Genomic DNA, 5,375 nt, shown 5'->3' with positions numbered 1-5,375 from the left:
CATCACTATCTTTATTTGTTTCTTGTCTCCCACTAAATCACCTATGACTACCAACTTGAGACTTATTCGATTACAACAAACTAGCCATCTTTTTCTACTTTGATACATTTTGTTATCCGTCTAAATTTACCTTTAACTAATTGTATCTATCTATATTATAAACATATACATGTACATATCCATGGCACACACCAACACAAAACCATGAAAACCCACTACTCAGTTTGACAACACCCATATTCATCTAACCTCAATCACCATCGACTCCTCTTACCTGCTACTACTAATTATGTTTTCTACCTCCATTTTATTCAACCCACTGTCATTCATATTCATAAAAAAAATTTTTATCTCGATGAACAACTATTACCACTTCAAACCAACCTGCAAATCATAAATGTTACCATTAACGCTCGATCCTTTTTTTACCTCTGGTTCAGTTCAACCCATATTGTTGCTGCATATTCTTGTTACCTGTTTGAACATACACAAACCCACACCATTCATATTTAATTATTTATTCTATTTTTGAGGCCATCGTCTGCTGCAACATTTTCATTCTTGTTCCTGTCAGCGAGAAAAGGATCACAAAGATGATAGTGATCGAGAAGAAGGGGACAGTATACAGAAGGTGAATGTTGCTGTGTTGTTTCTGTTTTAATTCAAGACCTAAACCATCTACCTTATCTGTTTCTTGATCAAACAAATCATCACCTGCAATTACTCTTATACCGTGAACTTCTGCAAGTAATTCAAACATAAAACCATCAGCTTGAAAACTATGCTACTGCAATCTGTTTTCTGTTTCAAATATCACAGACACAATAACCTCACTAAAACTGCTATTGCTTACTCATTCAATACCATCAAACCACCTTACTCACAAAGCACCATCGAATTTCTTTCACGAACCAAATCGAAACAGTTTACAGTTAACAAAGGAAAACCAAATACTCAAATCTTTTATAAACAAACCAATCAGATAGATCATATCACAATAAATATAAATGAAATTAATTAATAACTTACAATAAACAATAATGGTTAATAAAAAATATATTTATATAACTAATTAAGAACAATTGATACCTAGTGATAACAATAATCGATGAGGATCATGGCGATAGAAATTGATGCAGTATCAGTGATTCTTCCTATTTGAACAGACACCAATCACAGCTTCGATTTCTATGTGTTATTCGATAAGGATTAAGATCCGTTGAGGACGATTGAATGATGATGATGAATCATCGATTATTGGAGTTGATCGAATGATCTATTGATGATGAAGATAATCAAACATTAATCAGGCGATGATGCTTTGATTTTTTTTCCTTTCTTCTCTGCGAATGGCTATTGGATATCTCGATCTGAATTAGGGAAAAACAACATACGCGTGCTTTTATTAGGTATACATAACATTATTATTATTATTATTATTATTATTATTATTATTATTATTATTATTATTATTATTATTATTATTATTATTATTGTTATTATTATTATTATTATTTTTATTATTATTATTGATATTAGTGTTATATTAATAATTAATATTAATGTCATCATTTTTTTATTATTATCATTAATATAGTTTACCTTATTATCATTAAAATAAGTATTATGAGTGTTATTAAAAAAAAACTATTATCTTTATTATCAATTTTTACAAAAATTATAATTTTTATTATTATTATTAAAATTATTATTTTATTATCATTTCTATTAAAAGTATCATTATAACTAAAATTATCAAAGTTATCTTTTTTTTATTAAACCTAACATTTTTATCAAAACTTAACATTTTTAGTAAAGTTATTATCTTTATCCCTATTAAAATTTACATTTTTATTATTATTATTATTACTATTATTACTATTATTATTATTATTATTATTATTATTATTATTATTATTATTATTATTATTATTATTATTATTATTATTATTATTATTATTATTATTAATATTAGTATTATTATTATTATCATTATAACTATATTACTATTATCAATACTACTATTAATATCATTATCAATATGACTATAAAAAAATTAATTATATAAAAATATACTTAACAAAACTATATTAATATATTTATTTCTTTAAAGTATACAAAATAAATACATTTAATTAAGTTACTAATGAAACACCTAATCTACTAAGATAACATTTATAATATATAAATCTATTATATAAATCTAATCGATTACAATTAAAGGGTTAATATATATACTTGATATAGGTTCGTGAATCCGAGGCCAACCCTGCATTGTTCAATATTGTCATATGTATTTTTACTACAAAATACATTAGGTGAGTTTCATTATTCTATTTTTTAAATGCTTTCGCAATATATATTTTTGGGACTGAGAATACATGAGCTGTTTTTATAACTGTTTTACGAAATAGACACAAGTAATTGAAACTACATTATATGGTTGAATGATCGAAATCGAATATGCCCCTTTCTATTAAGTCTGGTAATCTAAGAATTAGGGAACAGACACCATAATTGACGCGAACTCTAAAGATAGATCTATCGGGCCCAACAAGCCCCATCCAAAGTACCGGATGCTTTAGTACTTCGAGTTTTATATCATGTCCGATGGAGGATCCCGGAATGATGGGGATATTCTTATATGCATATTGTGAATGTCGGTTACCAGGTGTTCAATCCATATGAATGATATTTTTGTCTCTATGCATGGGACGTATGTTTATGAGAAATGAAAATATGAAATTTTGTGGTCTATTAAAATTATGAAATGATTATTTATGTTAAACTAATGAACTCACCAACCTTTTGGTTGACACTTTAAAGCATGTTTATTCTGAGGTACGAAAGAAATCTTCCGCTGTGTAATTTCTCATTTTAAAGATATTACTTGGAGTCATTCATGACATATTTCAAAAGACGTTGCATTCGAGTCGTTGAGATCATCAAGATTATTTAAAGTCAATTATAGTTACATATATTATGAAATAATATGCCTGCCGTCAACTTTCGATGTAATGAAAGATTGTCTTTTCAAAAACGAATGCAATGTTTGTAAAATGTATCATATAGAGGTCAAGTACCTCGCGATGTAATCAACTGTTGTGAATCGTTTATAATCAATATGGACTTCGTCCGGATGGATTAGGATGGGTCCTTTCAAGTGTCTGGCCCGAAACCCTAGCTCATGCGATCGCATGGCCGGGTAGCTTAAAACTCATGCGATCGCATGAGCCCTGCAGACACGCCACATTTGATTGAAAACTGCAATCATTACGGTTTTATTATTAATTATTTATATAAACCCTAATTAGGTTATTCTTAATTTATTAATTAGTTATTAGTTTTTATTTAATTTGTATTATTTAGTTAAATTAGTTTAATTAAATTATAAATTTAATACTTTTATAAAATAAATAATATAAAAATAATATTTTTATAAAAAAAATTGTACTTTTTACAACTATTAGTATATTTTTATATTTTGTCCCTTTTTATTCATTTTAGCATAATTTTTGTATTTTTCGCTCGTTTTTAGTTTTAAGCTTAGTTTTTGCCATAGTTATTTTTACTTTTAGATTTTTAGGCTTTGCCGTAAAATCCCTTAAGTGCTTTTTCTTTAGACTAAGATCTAAGTGCTTTAGAATTTTGTGACGCCTTTTTAAGTTTTAGTTCCTTTTTAAGATATTGCCATTTGGGATATAGTTTTACTTTTAAGCTTTAATATTTTTAGACGCAACTTTTAATTTTTAGTTTTTAGTTCCTTTTTAAGTTTCAACGCGCTACATTCTTATTTTTATTTTTCGACGCCTTTTACCTATGTATCAATTATCACTCCAATTAGTAATCTCAATTTGCAATTTTAATTTTAAATTAGTAATAGTAATAAGGTTGGGTTAGTCGAGTGTTTTAAAGTTCTATAAGTCACTCTTTTTCTTTCTTATTTTTCGACGCCTTTTATTTTTCAACCCTTTTCTTTTTCGACCTATTTCGACGCACTATTTTTCTTTCTTATTTCTCGCCATTCTAGTTTTAGGACATAGATTTTTATTCTACTTCTTATCTAAATTTCTTAAAATTACGAAAATTTATTTTAAGTGGTTAAATTGATAGACATCAAAATTTTCTGGTTCGTAGTAATAGTTGGATTTGTACGTGGACCGGGTTATTGGAGCCAAACAGTACTCAATTATATTGAGACCAAACGAATCCTGCCCCTCTGCTGCATCTTTTGGCTATTCGAAACGTGGGCAAAATCAGAAAAGTCTATTAATTGGATAACTTATATAATTTTTCTTTCCTTTTAAAAACTAATAGGATATTCAGTGAATGCACCGAGCAAGACGTTCACCACCTTTTGTACGTTTACCACCTGTAACCAGATCAAGACATCTAGCTAATATTACTACCGTTGATTTTTCTTTAGAATCATCATCCAGTCGACCAAGTACTCCAATTCAAATTTCCGATAATCCATTTTTTGAACCCGACCTCACAATTGAGAATCCGGAGAATATTCAGGGACAATTCATAGATCCTGAACCATTAATTTTTCCTCCGGAACCACCAATCATTCAAACAAAGATTGTTGAGGAACGAACCATTAAATCAGAATCCTCTAGTGATTCAGATTCAACAAATTCAATCATGGAAAATCTGGAACCTTTAAGTATGGAAGACCGAATGAGAGCTAAATGCACTGGCCAAGGTCACGCAATTACTCATCCAGACATTAATGCGCCAGATTATGAAATCAAAGGACAAATTCTACATATGGTGACTAATCAATGCCAATTTAGTGGTGCGCCGAAGGAAGATCCAAATGAACATCTTCGTACCTTTAATAGGATCTGCACACTATTTAAAATCCGAGAAGTTGAGGATGAACAGATATATCTCATGTTATTTCCCTGGACTTTAAAGGGAGAAGCCAAAGATTGGTTGGAATCGTTACCTGAAGGGGCGATTGATACATGAGACGTTTTAGTTGAAAATTTTCTTAAGCAATTCTTTCCGGCATCTAAAGCCGTAAGACTTCAAGGAGAAATTGTTACGTTCACACAGAAACCGAATGAAACTCTATATGAGGCATGGACAAGATTTGAAAAGTTATTAAGAGGATGTCCGCAACATGGTTTAGACACCTGTCAAATAGTACAAATATTCTACCAAGGATGCGACATCACTACAAGGAAAGACATCGATATAGCAGCTGGTGGTTCTATTATGAAGAAAACCGAAACTGATGCTTACAAAATTATTGATAACACTGCTTCCCACTCACATGAGTGGCACCAAGAAAAAGATATCGTTAGATCATATAAAGCAGCTAGAGCCGATTCTAGCCATGACTTAGATTCCATTTCCGCAAAGAT

At 29.5% G+C, this 5,375-nt stretch overlaps 1 non-coding gene across 1 annotated transcript; it reads right to left on the bottom strand.

Moving 5' to 3' along the window:
* Window positions 1–5,031: 5,031 nt before the first annotated feature.
* LOC139887017 (small nucleolar RNA R71) lies at window positions 5,032–5,138 on the bottom strand. The gene has a single exon (XR_011772871.1). It is a non-coding gene; the product is annotated as a small nucleolar RNA R71 (small nucleolar RNA).
* Window positions 5,139–5,375: the final 237 nt, after the last annotated feature.

This window comes from Rutidosis leptorrhynchoides, chromosome 1, assembly GCF_046630445.1.
Source record: "Rutidosis leptorrhynchoides isolate AG116_Rl617_1_P2 chromosome 1, CSIRO_AGI_Rlap_v1, whole genome shotgun sequence".
Lineage (NCBI taxonomy): Eukaryota > Viridiplantae > Streptophyta > Magnoliopsida > Asterales > Asteraceae > Rutidosis > Rutidosis leptorrhynchoides.
This window is presented reverse-complemented; position numbering and strand designations above follow the sequence as displayed.